The sequence below is a fragment of the Phyllostomus hastatus genome, unplaced genomic scaffold, assembly GCF_019186645.2.
Source record: "Phyllostomus hastatus isolate PE091 unplaced genomic scaffold, TTU_PhHast_1.1 phas_scaffold_255, whole genome shotgun sequence".
NCBI classification, from domain to species: domain Eukaryota; kingdom Metazoa; phylum Chordata; class Mammalia; order Chiroptera; family Phyllostomidae; genus Phyllostomus; species Phyllostomus hastatus.
Window position 1 is genome coordinate 237,896 of NW_025334019.1, and position 19,751 is coordinate 257,646.

Sequence of the window (19,751 nt, forward strand, 5' to 3'; positions counted from 1 at the left end):
AACCTTCCAGGCCAGTAGAGAGTGAAATGATACATTCAAAATATTGAAAGAGGAGTAACACCAACCAAGAATGATACACACAGCAAGTTGTCCATTAGCTGTAATGGAGAAATAAATGTTTTCCCAAACAAAAGCCAGAGTAACTTATTGTCACAAGACCTGGATTATAAAAAATATTGAATTCTGGACAGTATGGCTCAGTTTGTTGAAGTGTCATCCCATAAACCAAAGGGTCATGGGTTTGATTACCAGTCAGGGCACCTGCCTAGGTTGCAGCTTCAATCCCCAGTCAGGGTGCATAAGAGATACAAGTTATCTCTCTCCCTCTCTCTCTCTCTCTCTCTCTCTCTCTCTCTCTCTCTCTCTCTCTCTCTATCCTCTGCTCCTCCTCCCTGTAAAATCAATAAGCATGCACTTGGGTGAGAATTTTAAAAAAGAAAGAAGTATTGGAAGGAGCTTTTCTACATGAAACAAAATGACAAAAGTATATAAAACTCTGAGTAAAGTGATGAACATACAGAGAGAAGAAAATGCAATTCTATTTCAGAATATAATAATAAACACTTCATTATAGCATAAAGGTCAAAGGGGAAAACATTAAAATAAGTATAGACATTGCAATGTAGTAACAAATGCAAAACTTAAAAAGGGATAATTTATGACAACAAAACATAAGAGGGGAGAAGAAAAAATACTGAAATTGTATAAGCAAATAAAGATAAGATGCTATAGAAGAAAAAGGACTATTTTATCTAGCAGACATCTTATACAAAAGTCATGATAACTATATGTTGTCTTCAGAAGAACCATCTCAGCTTCAAAGAAAAACAGGCTCAAAATGAAGGGGTGAAAGATGATACTCCAGGTAAACAGCATCCAGAGAAAAAGGTTACTGTAGCCATACTTATATCTGACAAAATAGATTTCAAGGCAAAAAAAAAAAAAGGTAACAGGAGACAACGATGGACATTTTAAAATGAAAAAGGGGACAATCTATCAAGAGGGCATAACCATTATTAACATATATGCATTCAATGTAGGAGCATCGAAATATATAAAACCATTATTAAAAGACCTAAAGGGAGTAATTGACAGTAATACAATAACAGTAGGATACTTTAATACCCAACAATCACCAGTAGATTGCTAATCCAGAGACAAAGTCAACAAGAAAACACTGGCCTTAAATGACACATTATACTAGATAGTCTTAGTTATATTCATAGAATATTTCATCCTAAAATGACAGAATACACATTTTTCTCAAGTGCAACATTGTAGAGGTTCCATGTTGAACTTTAGTTATTGAGATGCAAACAAGTCTCAATAAACTCAAGAAGACTGAAATCATACCAAGCATCCTCTCCAACCACAATGGTATGAAGTTGGAAATCAACTATAAGAAGAAAGCTGGAATAATCACAAACATGTGGAGATTAAATTACATGCTACTGAACAACTATTGGGTCAATGAAGAAATAAAAGAAGAAATCAAAAGATGCATAGAGACAAATGAAAATGAATATACAACATACCAAAATCTTTGAGATGCAGCAAAAGTGATGAAATAAGAGGGAACTTTATAGCAATTCAGACCTACCTACAGAAAAAAGAAAAATCTCAAACAAAAACAGTCTAAAATTAGATCTTTTTCCCATTAAGTAATGTTGATTTTATGTTTTCATTTTTATGTTTTACAGTTGTTCCAGTTATTTTCCCCTTTGTCCTCCTTCACCCAGCCTGCGCCTCATTTCCATAGTCAATTCCTACCCCATTGGCCATGTCTATGGGTCCTTTATATATGTTCCTTGACTAATCCCTTCACCTTCTTTCAAACAGCCCCGCCCCTCATACCACAGTCAGTCTATTCTGTGATTCTATGCCTCTGGTTCTATTTTGCTCATTAGTTAATTTTGTCCATTAGATTCCTCTTATAAGTGAGATCATATAGTATTTGTCTTTCACCAGCTGGCTTATTTCACTTAGCACAATAGTCTCCAGTCTGAATTCTGAACAGCACCTCCCAGGGGAGACTCAGGGCCTCCATCCTCCAGATCACATCAGGAGCTCTCTCAGAAACAGAAGGGTCAGTGGTGAGGCTAAGACTAATGGCAGGACTGTAGATAGAGGCAATACTTTCATATGTTGGATGACCTACCCCTAGGCCTTGTGCTGATGAAAAGCCAGCAGAGCAGAGCAGTGAGGACCATCCCACACACAGCCAAGACTAAAGGAGACAGCCACAGACTGTAGATCACTTGTAGCCAAGAGCAGGCTGCCTAGAACTACACAGGGTTGGTATCTGACAATACCAGAGTCAGATCCAGAAGGAGACCTGAAGACAAGTACTGGACTCTGCTGAGACAAATTCCACCTCATTCTTTTTCATTGCTTGCATGTTTTTTTTCTTTTACACAGCTTTTAAATATTCTTTCCTTTTCTTCAATTTTGTCCTATTAGTTCACTATCTTTTTTTTATTTGAAATCTCATATTTTACCCTTCCCTTTTCTTACTCCATTTTGCCTTCTTCCTTCCCTTTCTTATTTTGGTTTAAAAAAAATTTTCCTTTATTTTCCTTATTTCTGTTTCTTATTCTTATCATTTCTCCTCCCCCTAGCCTCTCAAAATCACTTTTCATTCTTTTAACCATCTCATATTCTTTTCCTCTTTTTAAATCATATTTTCTTTCTTTATTAACATTTGCTAATTTGTCATTGATATTGCTATTGTAGCTGATTATTCTTCAATTTTGTTCCCATGTATTCAATATTTCCTATACCAAATCTCATATTTTAGTCTTCCCGTGTCTTATTCCATTTTGTCTTCTTCCTGTCCTTTCTTACTTTTCATTTAAATTTTATTCTTTCCCTTTCTTCACCTTGTTTATATTCATTACTGTTGTTGTTTTTCTTCCCTCTATCCTCTCAAAATCATTTTTCTTTTCTTTGGTCATCTCATATACTTTTTTATGTCTTATAATATTCTTATTCTCTTTTGACCTTTGTTGATATTTGCACATTTGTCATTGATATTGCTGTGGCTGTTGTTTTTCCTCAATTTTGTTCCTTTTGTTCCAAAATGTTTAAAATTTAACCTTTATTGTATTTTTCCATTACCATTTAGGCCTCCTATACCCCTCTCCCCCAGCAATCACCACACTGTTGTCCATGTCTATAAGTCTTTTCTATTTGTTCAATCCCTCCCCCTCCTCATCTCCCCAACCACCACTAACTGTCATCTGTTCTCCATCTATGAGTCTGTCCCCATCTTCCCCATTAGCTTAGTTTATTCATTACATTCCACATGAATGAACTCATATGGTATTTGTCTTTCTCTGACTGATTTATTTCACTTAGCATAATGTCCTCCATGTCCATCCATGTTGTTGCAAGATGTAAGAGTTCATCAGTTTATTGTGTTCATCAGATTCCACATATGAGTGAAAGCATATGCATTTGTCTTTCTCTGACTGGCTTAATTCACTTAGCATAAAGTTCTCCAAGACCACCCATACTGTTGCAAAGGATAAAATTTTCTTCTTTTTATGGCTGAGTAGTATTCCATTGTGTAAATGTCCCGTAGTTGTTTTATCCACAACTATGATAGACACTTGGGCTGCTTCCATATCTTGGTGATTTTAAATATTGCAATGAACACAGGTGTGCTTATGTTCTTACAAAGTAATGTTTTGGGTTCCTTCAGTTATATTCCCAGAAATGGATCACTGGTTCAAAAGGCAGATCCACTTTTAATTTTTTGAGGTATCTCCAAAGTAATTTCTACAGTGGCTGCACCAGCCTGCATTCCCACCAACAGTGCAAAAGAGTTCCCCTTTTCTCCACATACTCGAGAACACTTGTTCTTTGCTGATTTATTGATGACAGCCATTCTGACAAGTGTGAGGTGGTATCTCATTGTGGTTTTAATTGACATTTCTCTGATGATTAGTGATGCTGAGCATCTTTTCACATGTCTATTGGTCATTTGTATGTCCTCTTTGGAGAAGTCTCTGTTCATGTGCTTTGCCTATTTTTTAACTGGGTTATTGGGGGGGGGGTTGGTGCTGAGTTTTGTAAACTACTTATGAATTTTGGATATTAAACCCTTATCAGATGCATCCGTGAATATGTTCCCCATTCTGTGACTTGTCTTTTTATTTTACTGATGATTTCCTTTACTATGCAATAACTTTTTAGATTGATGTAGTCCCTTTTGTTTATTTTGTCTTTTGTTTTCCTTCCTTGGGGAGATATATCAGATTGCTATGAACAATTCCCAAGATTTTCCTGCCTATGTTTTCTTCTAGGATTTTTATGCTTCCAGGCCTAAAATTTAAGTCTTTAATCCATTTTGAATTTATTCTTGTGGTGGTTTAAGGTGGTGTACTTTCATTTTTCTGCATGTATCTGTCCAATTTTCCCAACACCATCTATTGAATAACCTACGTTAGCCCATTGTATGTGCTTACTTGCTCTCTCATATGTTAATTGACTATAAAGGTGTGGGTTTATTTCTGGATTATCTATTCTGTTCCATTGATCTAGATGTCTGTTTTTATGCCAGTACCATGCTGTTTTGAATATTATGACCTTAGATTATAGTTTGATATTAGGTAGCATGATTTTCCAACTTTGTTCTTTCTCAGGATTGCTGTTGCTAGGTGGGGCTTTTGTGGTTCCATATAAATTTTTGAAATATTTGTTCTAGTTCTGTGAAATGTGTCATTGGAATCTTTTTTAAAGATTTTATTTATTTATTTGATTGTTTGTTTGTTTGTTTTTAGAGAGAGGGGAAGGAAAGGAGAAAGAGAGGGAGAGAAATATCAATGTGTGGATGCCTCTCATGCACCCCCCACTAGGCACCTAGCTCACAACCCAGGCATTTGCCCTGACTGGTAATCAAACTGGTGACCATTTGGTTCACAGGCTGGCACTCAATCTACTGAACCACTCAATGACATGGCCAGCCAGGGCATGTCATTGGAATTTTGATAAGAATTGCATTGAATCTGTAGATTGCTTTGGGCAGTATGGACTTTTTCATGATGTTAATTCTTTCCATGAACACAATATTTGCTTCCATTTATTTGCATCTTCTTCAATTTCTTCAGTGTCTTATAATTATCCATGTACAGGTCATTTACATCTTTGGTTAGGTTTATCCCTAGGTATTTTAATATTTTTGAAGCAATTGTGAAAGGGATCATTTTCTTAATTTCCTTTTCTGTTACTTCATTACAGGCATATAGAAATGCAACTTATTTCTGGATATTAATTTTGTATCCTGCTAATTTGCTGAATTCATTTATTAGTTTTAGTAAAATCTTGGTGGAATCTTTGGAGTTGTCTATTTATGGTATCCTGTCATCTGCAATAAAGACAGTTTTACTTCTTCCTTTCTGATTTGGATGTCTTTCATTTCTTTTCCTTGTCTGATTGCTGTGGCCAGAACTTCCAGTACTATGTTGAATAAGAGAGGTGCTTGATATGATTTCAGTCTTCTTAGATTTATTGAGACTTGCTTTGTGTCCTAACACATGGACTATCCTAGAAAACATTCCATGCACACCTGAGAAATATGTATATTCTGCTGCTTTGGGATGAAATGCTGTGAAGATATCAATGAAATCCTTTTGATCTAGTGTGTCATTTAAGGCCACTGTCTCGTTGTTTTCCTGCCTGGAAAGTCTATCCATTGAAGTCAATGGTGTGTTAAGATCCCTGAATATGACTATTTCTGTCTATCTCTCCTCTTATGTCCATCAAGATTTGCTTTACATATTTAGGTTCCTACTTGCAGTGCATAACTGTTTACTAGGGTTATATCCTCTTGTTGGAGTGTTCCCTTTATCATTGTATAGTGTCCTTCTTTGTCTCTTACTTTAGCCTTGGTTTTAAAGTCTACTTTGTTGGATATAAGTACTGCTATCTCAGCTGTTTTTTCCTTTCCATTTGCATGAAATATCTTTTTCCATACCTTTATTTTTAGTCTGTGTGTATCTTTCAATCTGAGATAGGTCTCTTGGAGGCAGCATATATGAGTCTTGTTTTCTTAACCATTCAGGTACCCTATGTCTTTTGGTTGAGGTATTTAAGCCATTTATATTTAAGGTGATTATTGATAGATACTTATGTAGTGACATTTTATTGTTAGACAATTTTCCTCTGTCTTCTTCTTCTCCTCCTCTTCCTCCTCCCACCTTCTTCTTCTTCTTCTCCTCCTCCTCCTCCTTCCTCCTCCTCCTCTTTCCTCCTCCTCCTCCTCCTTCCTCCCCCTCCTCCTCCTTCCTCTTCTTCTTCCTTCTTCTTTCTACTTCTTTCTTCATCTTACAAGTCCTTTAACATTTGTTGCACTACTGGTTTGGTGTTAACAAACTCCCTTACATTTTTTCTTGTCTGGGAAACTCCTTATTTCTCCTTCCATTTTTAATGATAGCTTTTATGGGTAGAGTAGCCTTGGTTGTAGGTCTTTGCTTTTCATCACCTTGAATAATTCACACCTCTCCTTTCTTGCTTGAAATGTTTCTGTTAAGTATTCAGATGACAGTCTAACTGGTGTTCCCTTGTAGGTAACTCCCTGCTTTTCTATTGTACTGTTTAGGATTCTCTTCTTGCTTTAAGTCTTGTCATTTTATATGATGTGTCTTGGTGTAAGCCTTTTTGGATCCAACTTGTTTGGGATTCTCTGAGATTTTTGGACTTGTCTGTCTTTTTTCCTTCACCAGATTATGGAAAATTTCCATCATTTTTTCTTCAAATGGGTTCTCAATCCCTTGCTCATTCTTATTTTATTTTATTGTAGTTCAAGCACAGTTGTCTCCATTTTTTACCCCACTATGCCCCCAGCCTCACCCACATTTGAACTTACACCCTCTGGCTTTGTCCATGTGTCCTTTATGCATGTTCCTTGAAGGCCCTTTCCCTATTATCCCTCTCCCCTCTCCTGTCTGGTAACAGATTGTTCTTTATTTCATTCTCATCTCCTTCTGGTATTCCCATGATGTGGATGTTGTTATGGTTCATGTTGTCCAAAATGTTTCTTAAGCTCTCTTCATTTTTTAAAACAATATTTTTTATTGATCATGTTATTACAGTTTTCCCAATTCCCCCCTCTATCCCCCCTCTGCCCTGACCCCCCAACTCTCCAGCATTCCCACCCCCCTTAGTTCACGTCCGTGGGTTGTACATATAAGTTCTTTGAGTCCTCTATTTCCTATACCATATTTATCTCTCCTTGTCTACCTTATGCCTACTAATTATGCTTCTTCTTCCTTGTACCTGTCCTCCAATTCCTCCCTTCCCCCTCCCCACTGACCTCCCTATGTGTGATGTCCATTTAACTGATTCTGTTCCTGTTCTGGTTGTTTGCTTGGTTTTTGTTTTCATTGTTTTTCTTTTCTTTTAGGTTCATTTGTTGATAGTTTTAAGTTTGTTGTCATTTTACTGTCCATATTTTTTATCTTCTTTTTCTTAGATAAGTCCCTTTAACATTTCATATAATAATGGCTTGACGATGATGAACTCCTTTAACTTGACTTTATCTGGGAAGCACTTTATCTGCCCTTCCATTCTAAATGATAGCTTTGCTGGATACAGTGATCTTGGATGTAGGTCCTTGCCATTCACAACTTCAAATATTTCTTTCCAGCCCTTTCTTGCCTGTAATATTTCTTTTGAGAAATCAGCTGATAGTCTAATGGGAACTCTTTTGTAAGTAACTCTTTCCTTTCCTCTTGCTTCTTTTAGGATTCTCTCTTTACATTTAATCTTGGGTGACCTAATGATGATGTGTCTTGGTGTGTTCCTCTTTGGGTCCAACTTATTTGGGACTCTCTGGGCTTCCTGGACTTTCTGGAAATCTATTTCCTTTGCCAGATTGGGGAAGTTTCCCTTCATTATTTGTTCAAATAAGTTTTCAATTTCTTGCTGTTGTTCTTCTCCTTCTGGCACCCCTATAATTTGGATATTGGAACATTTCAGGTTGTTCCAGAGGTTTGTAAAAGTCTCTTCACTTTTCTGAATTCTTGTTTCTTCATTTTGTTCTCGATGGATGTTTATTTTTCCCTTTTGTTCCAAATTGTTGTTTTGAGTCCTGGTTTCCTTCCTGACACTGTTGGTTCCCTGAACATTCTGCTTTATTTCACTTTGGGTATCTTCCATTTGTTTTTTCATTTTTCAGCCAAGCTCAATTAGATCTGTGAGCATTTTGATTACCAGGGCTTAAAATTCTCCATCAGATAGGCTGGTGATCTCCTCCTTGCTTAGCTCTCTTTCTGAGGCTCTACTCTGTTCTTTCATTTGGGTCATATTTCTTTGTCTTGGCACAGCTGATAAGTTGTAAGGGGGCAGGGCCTTAGGAATTCACCTGGGGAAGGGCCACCCTCTTTGCTGCACTGTGGCACTACCTATGGGGGAGGGGCAGAGAGCGAACAGTGCAGCTCATCGGCTCATCTCTAGCACAACTTTTCTACAGACTCTCATGTGAGACCAGGAGCTTCTGCTACTGCTGGAACCTCTGGAACCCACAAATACCTCTGAGTCCCCTTAAGTCAGCCCTTCACACATAGCCCGCTGAGCTCAGCAGCCAGCCCTGCCCCCAAGGTCTGCCCCATCACAGCAGTTTTTCTGAGTCGACCTGCATGGTCTGCCACCTTACTGGTCTGGTTGTCCTGGTTGACTTTTTCTTGAATTCCTTGGTTGTCAGAGTTCCATGTAGTTTGATTTTCTGGTGCTTTTGGTTGTTTATTGATTTCAGATTGGTTGTTATCCTCTTTTTGGTTGTGCGAGGAAGCAAAGGGCCTCTACCTATGCCTCCATCTTGGCTGGAACCTGTAAAAAAAATCTCTTTACTTTTTAAAATTATCCTTTAGTTTTTGCTGCTCTTCCTGTGTTTTTTTCTACCTTGACTTCCAAATTACTGATTCAGCCCTCTGCTTCATCTAACCTACTGTTTATTCCTTCCAGTGTATTATTTACTTCAGATATTGCATTCTTTATTTCGATTTGGTCCTTTTTAATGGTTTCTATGTCATTTTAATGCTGAAAAATGACATAGAAAGTCTTATAATCATTACTCTTAACTTTCTAACTGATAAAATGCTTGCCTCCATTTCATCTAGTTCTTCTTTTGGAGAATTCCCTTGTTCTTTCATTTGGGGTCTGTTTCTTTATCTTTCCATTTTGGCTACTTCTTTGTATTTTCTGTCATAGTTGTTAAACTATCAGCTTTTAAACCAGTCAATTGTTGAGAGTATGAAGCTATAATCAGCAGCCTGGCTTAAGCTCCACAGAGTGGGGCAGAGTAATTACTGTGGGAAGGGCTATTTCTTTCCCTCAGGTTGATACCACCTGGAGGGGAGTGCTCTGTCTGAGAAAGTTGGCTTCTGCAGTATGGGGAATGATTCAGCACATTGATCCTGGTGGCTGTTCCTTCAGTTCTCTCCTCAGAGCCACCAACCCCAGACTCTCCTCAATCATCTCTAGTCCATTCTGTCCTCCCTCTGTGGAGTTCAGGGTAATTGGCTGCAAATGAAATTTTGTGTGTGGCCCCTTTAAGAGGTCTCTGTGTCTCCAGCCATATCTCCCTGGCAGACACAGAGTCAAAGCAGATCAATCCAATATGTAGAAACAAGCAAGAAGAGTCATCTAAAATGAGGAGACAAAGAAACAACCTGTAATAAAAAAGGAAAGGAGGAATTGATCATCCTTTCCTCAAAAAACAAAATTCCAGAACAAGATGGCTTCGTTGGTGAATTCTACCAGACATTCAAAGATTTAATACCTATCCTTCTCAAGTTATTTCCAAAAAGATGAAGACAAGAGAATGTTTTCTAGCTCATTTTTTATGAGGCCAACGTTACCCTGATCCAAAACCAGGCAAGTATATTACAAAAAAAGAAAATTACAAGCCAATATCTCTGATGAACATGAATGAAAAATCCATCAACAAAATACTAATAAACTGAATGACACAATATATTATGAACAGCATACACCATGATCAAGTGAGATTGGTTTCAGTGATTCAAGGATTGTTCAACATCCTCAAATAAGTTGATGTGATACACATCAACAAAATGAAAGATAAAATCACATTATTATTTGAATAGATGCATAAAAAGCTTTTCACAAGATGTGACATCCACTTATGACATTAAAACTCTCAATAAAAGATTATAGAAGGAAAGTACCACAACATAATAAAGGCCATATATGACAAACCCTCAGCTAATATCATACTCAATGGTGAAAACTGAAAGCTTTTCCTCTAAGATCAAGAACAAAAGTAATAATGCCCCCTCTCACTACAGTTATTTAACATGGTACTAGAAGTTATAGGTAGAGCAATTAGGCAAGAATAAGGAAAAAAGGCATTTAAATTGCAAAGGTAGAAGTGAAACTGTCACTATTTGGGGATGACATAATTTTACATATAGAAAACTCTAAAGAGTACCAAAAACTATTAGAAGTAATAAACAAATGCAGTAAAGATGCAGGATACAAAATCAATATACAAGTATCTGTTGCGCTTCTATATACTATCAACAAAATATCAGAAAGAGGAATAAAGAAAGCAATCCCATTTACAATTGAAACAGAAAGAATAAAATATCTAGTAATAAACTGAACAAAGGAGGTGAAAGACTTGTATGCTGTAAACTACAAGACATTGTTGAAAGAAATTGAAAGACACAAAGAGATGGAAAGATATTCTGTGTTCATGGATTGGAAGAACTAACATTGTAGCAATGATCATGTTATCTAAAGCAATCTACAAATTTAATTATTCAATTCCTATCAAAATCACAATGACATTTTTTACAGAAGTAGAACAAAAAATCCTAAAATTAGTATGAGACCACAAAAGATACTGAACAGCCAAAGTATCCCAAGAAAAAAAGAACAAAGCTTGAGCTATCATACCCCCTGATTTCAAACTATACTCAAAGCTACAGTAATCAAAACAGTATGGTATTGAAAGAAAAACAGACATACAGACCAAAGGAACAGAATTGAAAGCTGAGAAATAAACCCACAGATATATGGGCAACTAATTTATGATGAAAGAACCAAGAATATACAATAGAGGATAAAAATATTCTTCCATAAATGGTGTTGTGAAAACTGGACAGCCATATACAAAAGAATAAAATTACACTACTATCTTACACCATGCACAAAATTAACTCCAAATGGATTAAAGACATGAATTAAGACCTGAAACCCTAAAGTACATAGAAGAAAACATAAGAACAAAGTTTCTGGACATTGGTCACAGAGATGTTTTGTTAAATTTGACCCCAAAGGCAAGTGAAACAAAAGCAAAATTAAATGAATGGCACCACATCAAGCTGAAAATCTGTGCAGTAAAAGAAATCATCAACAAAATAAAGAGGTATCTAACAAAATGGGAGAAAATATTTGCATATGATACCTCCAATAAAGAGCTAATATCAAGAATATATATGAACTCATGCAACATGACAACAAAAAATCTGATTTAACAATTAGTAGAGGATATGAATATATATTTTCCAAATAAGACATACAGAGGACCAACAGATGAAAAGGTGTTCAACATCACTAGTTATTAGGTAAGTACAAACTTAAACCAAAATGAGATATCACATCATACCTGTTAGAATAGCTATTATCAAAAATACAAGAAGTAAGTGCTAGAGAGGATGTGGAGAAAAGGGATCCCTTGTACACTTTTGGTGAACATGTAAATTGGTACAGCCACTATAAAAAACAGTATGAAGTTTCCTTTAGAAATTAAAAAGAGACCTACTATATGATACAGCTATTCTTCTTTGGGGTATTGATCTAAAATTATGAAAACATTAATTCATGAAGATATATGTACTAACATTCATTGCAGCATTATTTATGCTAGCCATGATGTTGAAACAACCTAAGTGTTCAGGGAATGAATGGATAAGAAAGGAGTGATGTACATGAGGTCTGTCCAGAAGATGTCCAGCCATGTAATATGAAAAATAAAGATATTTATTGAAGAAGATACAAGATACAAGAAACACTGTACATAAGATAATATGCCTCTGTCTCCTTCAAAGTAGGAACTTTGGGACCTCACATAGTTCTCCCCATCACCATCAGCTGCCCCATTGTATTTTCCTGAATCTCATTGATGGTCTGAAATCTCTTCCCTTTCAAAGGTGATTTCAGTTTTGGTAGAAGACAGAAGTCACAGAGTGCCAAATCTGGGCTGTAGTGGGGCTGAGTCACCTGGGTGATTCGATGTTCAGACAAAAAACTAAACAAGACATGATGCATGAGTGGGTGCATTGTTGTGATGAAGCTGCCAATCAACAATTTCCCTAAGGTGTGGCCTTCTGAATCATCCAAATAGTTTCCATGGAGGAAATGTTCAAGCATACTACAAAATTTAATGCAGACGCATTTCTCTACTCAGTCATCATGAATGTGATGGCCACACAGTACACATGCTCACTCAATGACACCTACTTCCCCCACTGACTAGTATAGTGAAGTTGTCATAGCTCACACATGTGCATTCCAGTCCACTCTCCTTGGCTCCCAGCTTACATCAATGTCATGCAAATTGTTCTTGTTATATTAACAATGGCTGGACTTTTTCCAGACAGACCTTGTATTTATAGTCATATATATGGCTTTAATTAATTTATTGTAACTGCTGTATTGCATTCCATTGAATATACCATTTAAAAATAAAATTTATTGCCCTGGCTGGCATAGCTCAGTGGATTGAGCATGGGCTGTGAACCAAAGTGTCTCGGGTTTGATTCCCAGTCAGGGCACATGCCTGGGTTGCAGGCCAAGGCCCCCAGCAACCACACATTGATGTTTCTCTCTCTCTCTCTCTCTTTCTTCCTCCCTTCCCTCTCTAAAAATAAATAAATAAAATATTTTTTAAAATATCTTTAAAAAATACTAGAAAAGGAGATAAAAAAAGGTAAAATAAAATTTATTGAGGAATGTTGGGTAATAACATTGTATAAATTTCAGGTGTACAACATGATCATTTGATATGTGTATATGCTATTTTGTACTCATCAGCAAAAGTGTAGTTTCCTTCTGTTTCCATATATTTGACCTCCTTTACCCAATTTGCCCTCCCGCTACCACACTTCTCTTTTGGTAATCATCATTCCTTTGTCATAGATATGAGTTTGTTTTTATTTGTTTTATTAGTTTGTTACTTTTTGTTGTATAGTCCACATATGAGTGAAACCATAATTTTTTGTTCTTTACTGTGTAACATTCCAATTAGCATAGCACCCTCAAAGTCCATTCATATTGTTGCCAATGGGGATATTTCATTTTTTATGGCTGAGTGTATATGTATACATATAGTTGGACAAAAAGTTCAGTTAGTGTTTTCTATACAATAAAAGACACATTTTTCATTTTCACCAATAACTTCATTGATTTGGATATTTTGAGTATGTCAACTATCTCCCACATGGTATAACATTTATTATTCCCAATTGATGTCTCAATTTTATTGCTATAAACTTCAACTGGTCTATCCAACCATGAAGCATCATCCAGTGAGAAATTTCCAGCATGAAACTTTGCAAACCACTTTTAACATGTTTAATCAATCATAGCACCTTCTCCATATACTGCACAAATCTTTTTTTTTACATTTATATTGCATTTTTACCTTTTCTGAGGTATAATATGCCAAATATGCCAAAAATAATATACCAAAAATGTTTACTTTCTTCCATCTTCAATATTAAAATTGCTATGCAAAAATTCACAAATTTTGATGGTTTTTATGCACACTGACAATGACAACTATTACAATACAATCTAACAAAATTGTTTCAAATGAAGTTAAAGACAACTAAGCACTACTAGAGCCATCTTATGGCCATCCTTATGTATGTGTACAAGATCCATCCAGAAAGAGTCCAGCCACTGTTAATATAACAAGAACAGTTTATGCAACATTGATGTAACCTGGAAGCCGAGGAGAGTGGACTGAAATATGCATGCATGAACAATGAAGACTTCACTGTACTAGTCAGTGAGAGCAGTAGATGCCATTAAGTGAGCATGTGTACTGTGTGGCCATCACATTGAGAGTGACTGAGTAATGTAGAACAATGAATCTGCATAAAATTTTGCAGTAAGTTTGAACATTCCTCCATGGACACTATTCATGTGATTCAGAAGGCCACAGCTATGGGCAACTGGTGATTGGCAGCTTCATCACAACAATGCACTCACTCATGTATCATGTCTTGTGCAGAGTGTTTCAGCAAAACATCAAATCACCCAGGTGACTCAGCCCCACTACAGCCCAGATTTGGCACCCTGTGACTTTTGGCTTTTACCAAAACTGAAATCACCTTTGAAAGGGAAAAGATTTCAGACCATCAATGAGATTCAGGAAAATACAATGGGGCAGCTGATGGTGATGGGGAGAACTGTGTGAGGTCCCAACGTGCCTACTTTGAAGGGGACAGAGGTATGTTGTCTTATGTACAGTGTCTCTTGCATCTTCTTCAATAAATGTCTTTATTTTTCATATTACATGGCTGGACATCTTCTAGACAGACCTTGTATATCTTCAGAATATAACACTGAGTGAAAAAGGAAGTTACAGAATAGCCCACACCACATGATAACACACATGTAGAAAGAAGCATACAAAAATAATACTATATATTTATACATATTTTGCATATGCATATGTGTGCATACAATTATGGAAGGACACATACTAAACTCAGTAGTAGTGACTTCTAGGGAAGGAGAGAAATGAATGAAATCAGGGATAGTGACCAGAGGAGATTTTAGACTTATATGTAATATCTAAATTCTTTCTAAAAATCTTTTTATTTAATTTATTCTATTTTATGGTTGTTCAAGTATAATTTTAAAATAGGAAGTTGAAAAATTAGTCCATAAATTCGTGTGGACCTTTCCCCTATAGTGACCTCTTATATCGTGTAGTACAATACCAAATTCTGGAATTTAACATTGGTACATTTTTGTTAACTAGACCACAGACTTTATTCAGTTTTCACCATTTTTAATCTGCATCTGTGTGTGTGTGTGTGTGTGTGTGTACATGTGTGTGTGTGTTCCTGCAGTTTTATCTCATATATAATTTTCTTTAATCATCACCACAATCAAGATAGAGTGCTGTTCCACCACCATAAAAGAAAACCCTCTTTGTATTTTCACTCACCCCTACCACACCCCATCTCATTCCTTGTACCCTAGCAAGTACTAATCTGTTCTTAATACATTTTTTTTTCATTTTGAGAATGTTATACAAATAGAACCATACAGTGTGTAACTTTTGGGGATTGGCTTTTTATTTTTATTAGGCATAATATCTTTTAAGTCCATCTAGTTTGCTGCATGTATCAATAATCCATTCCCTTTCATTGATGAATAGTATTCCATACTATGGATGTAACACAGTTCACTCAACCATTCACCTGTGGAACAGCATTTGAGTTGTTGTTAATATTTTTTATTATTAACAAAACTGCTATTAACGTTCATGTGCAGATTTTATATAAACATAAGTTTTTATTTCTCTGAACAAATGCCCAAGAATGTACATGCTAGTTTTATGGTAATTGAATATTTAGTTTTATAAAAATAAAAAAACAGCAACTGTTGGGAACCGCCCTGACTGGTATCAGAGGCTGAAACCCCCACCTAGCTAAGGCTAAGGGAACGCCCTTGGAACCGTGAGCCAGCAAGGAGACAAAAGCTTATCTCCCTGGCAGGAATGCTGCTTCTGCTGCTTTATTCATGACTGAACCCCCCAAAAAGCTTGGTCAGTTAGCCAAAGACGGGTAAGATTCCCCACAGGGAGGGAACGACCTAAGCCAGGCACGATCACTTTGGGAGGCCCCCCAAAAGAAGGACTTGGGGGGCTGCAGCAAAATGGGGTGATGGACCCTCACTCCTCGGCTTTGACAAAGTCTGAGTTCTCAGCGTCTGGAAGAAAATCTCCTTATCTCTTGGTTGCCTTAGTTCCCTTGCTCCACCTAAGCCTGAAACAATGACAGGGTGGTACAGCTCGGTACTGAGAAGTGCGGATTTCCCGGGGTGATCAGGCCTAAGAAAGAACATGTAAATTACTGTGAAACCTTCTTTGTTTAGAATGCTCTCAGTTGAATGAGAAGGGTCTTAGGAGGAAGTTAATTTGTTCCTCAGTCTTACAGCTCTTTGACCCCAACTCAATAGACCGGCAGAGTTCTTTGTTTTCTATGGTTCCTTACTTCCCCCTAATGAGTACTGTACTTTACCTGAATTATTATGCAAAATGAGCCTAATAAAAGCAGGTATGGACGGTAAATCAGCACGCTCCCCACTAGGGGGGTGGCCATTTCGTCCCTACTTCCCCACAGAAACTAATCTGTCTCTGTGCATGTGTTGTTTTTTCTCGCGTGTTTTGTCGAGTCATCCACAGCGTTCCGTGGTCACTGCTGGCCGGTGACCCACGCGCAACAAGCAACTACATTTTTCATTGTGGCTTTAACCTTTGGTGCTACCAAATAAATGGAAGCATATACAGTGATAATGGATAGGATGAATTAACATAATAAAATGTACATACTCTTTAATCTTATGGACCTACCATTAATATATGTGGGCTATCATTGACTGAAACATTGTTATTTGGCCCATGCCTGTAATACAAAATTTAAAAAATATATAAATAAACCAAATATAAGAAGTAAATGAGGGGCAAAAGGACTGGCTGAAAGAGTGAAAAAAAAACAGCAGAAAATCTAAAAAGAAGATACATTTCTGTTTTTATGAATTATATGTGATCATATGAGTATTACCAAATATTAATAACAGATTTCACAAAAGTCATTGTGCATAATTTTACAGTATGATACTGGCTCATTGAAGGAACTAAACTGCTGTATTTCTATCCACCAAAAAACAGGGCAGCTAAGTTGGGGACTAGGGAAGATGCACAGGTGATTGGTCTACAAATAGTTAGCTAGTACATTCATGAATAAAAAGTGACCCTGAACAATTATTTAATGACAAGCTTAAACTAAGGGGTGTTAACTTTCAACATTGCAGTAGCTTTCTTCACAAACGACCTTCATTCAGAGGCAAGACTGTATCCAGGTTTTTGTGTAGCTGGGGGCTTAAAAGCTCTTGATTCTACTTCTAACTCATGATATGACCTTATGAAATTCTCTTTCCCACTCTGTGTCTGTTTCCTCACATGTGCAATAAAATTATACAGCTCCAGTGGTTAGAAAGTTCTTTATAATTGATCTGATTTCTAATTCTGTGTAATTTTCACCTTTTATTTTATGTCCTAGGATCCAATAGAATAAACATATTAAATCTTACACAGGATAATCTTCTTTAAGTGTGATTTCTTCAAGCTACACTTCCTTATCTTCTTTATTTCTTAAATGTCTTACTTAGTACAAGGATGATGTTACACTAGACAAAAAAAAGGCCAAGGATGTGAAGAGCGACATATGTAAGAAATAAAAATAAGAAATACTAAGGATTAAAACAGAAATTAATAAAATAGACGATAGAAAAAAACAAAGCAAATGAATCTGAAACTTGAATTTCTGAAAACAGAAAAAATTTATAAATCTTTACATAGATTGATTAAGGGAAAACAGAGAAGATTCAAATAACTAAAACCAGGAAGAGACAACATCACTACAAACCATTCAGAAATAAAAAGGATTATAAGGGAATATTATGAACATAAATATGCCAACAAATTAGATAGATAAAATGGACAAATTCCTAGGAAAACACAAACCATTGAAAGTGATTAAAAAATAAAGAATCTTCATTGACTCATAATAAATACAGAGGTTGAATTAATAATTTTTAAAATCTTTCCACTAAGGAAAGGTCAACTTAGAGGCTTGACTGAAAATTCTACCACATTTAAAGAATTAACACCAATTATTGATAAAATCTCCTAACAAGAAAAATAGGGGAAACACTTCCCAATTGATTCTATTAGGCTAGTATTATCCTGATAACAAAACCAGGCAAAGATATCACAAGAAAAGAAAACTACATCTCACCTATAAGTGGAACCTAATCAACAAAACAAACAAGCAAGCAAAATACAACCAGAGACACAGAAATTAAGAACTGACAGTAACCAGAGGGGAGGGGGGAGGGGAATAATGGGGGGAAAGGGGGCAGGGTCGCCAAGGAATATGTATAAAGGACACAGACAAAGCCAAAGTGGGTATGATCAAGGGTGGGAGGCAGGGCTGGGTGGGTTGGGGGAAAATGGAGACAACTGTACTTGAATAACAATAAAAAAGAAAACTATATACCAATATCCCTTATAAACATAGATACAAAGATACTCAACCATAAACTAGCCAACTGAATCAAGCAGCACATTAAAAGAATGATGCACAATAATCAAGTGGGATGTATCCCAAGAATACAAGGGTAATTCAAGATATGAAAACCAATCAATGCAATATATCAATTAATGAAATGAAAGGGGAAAACACATGATTATATCAATAGGTGCAGAAAAAGCATCTGAAAAAAAAACCCAACACATTTTAATTGAAAAAACACTCAACAAATAAGGAATTGAAAGGAACATCTTCACCCTTATAAAAGGCAGCTTTAAAATAACCACAGCTAACATCACACTTAAGAGTGGAAGACAGAAATGTTTTATTCTAAAATCAGAAACAAGAATGATAACGATGTCTGTTCCCATCACTTCTATCCAACAATGCACTGGAGGCTCTGTTTGGGCAATTAAGCAAGAAAAAGAAATAAAAGGCACCTTTATTTGAAAGGAAGAAGTAAAACTATTTGAAGATGACATAAAATTGTACATAGAAACTCCTAGGGAAACACACACACACATTTGAAACTAATAAATGAGCTCAGCTAGATGTCAGGATGTAAGATCAACATACTAAAACAAATTGTATTTCTATACAATAGCAATGATCAAACTGAAAATAAAATTAAGAAAACAATTTCATTTACAAAAAGCATCAAAAATAATAAAATACTTAGGAATAAACTTAACAAAAGAGGTGCAAGACTTGTACACCAAAAACAATAAATGTTGAAAGAAATGAAAGAATACCTGGAAAACAGATATAAATAAATGGAAACATATTACATCTTCATGGATCAGAGGACTAAATACTGTTAAGATGGAAATATTCCCCAAATTGATTTAAAGATTCAACATAATCCCTATGAAAATTCCAGCTGGATTTTTTGTAGAAACAGAACAGCAATTACTAAAATTCATATGCAAATGCAAGGGGCACAGAATAGCCAACACAACCTGAAAAGGAAAAACAAAATAGGAGTATTCAATCTTTCTGTTTTCAAAACTACAATAATTAAGACCGTGTAGAATTGGTATGAGGACAGACATATAGATCAATGGAATAGAATTGAGTGCCTAGAAATAAATTCATATTTATGGTCAATTGATTTTCTACAAGTGTCAGGAAAACTCAATGGTGGAAAATGGGCTTTTCAATAAATGGTGCTGGGACAATGACAGATCTACATGCAAATCAATTAATTTGTACTGCTATCTCACACCATACAAGAAAATAAATTCAAAATAGATAGTAGACCTAGATTTAAGAGCTTATAAAAATCTAAAAAGAAAATATAGAAGTAATCTTTACTACCTTGGATGAGACAATGGTTCCTGAGATGCATGACCACAACACATGACAAAAAATACATAATTTGAACTTCAT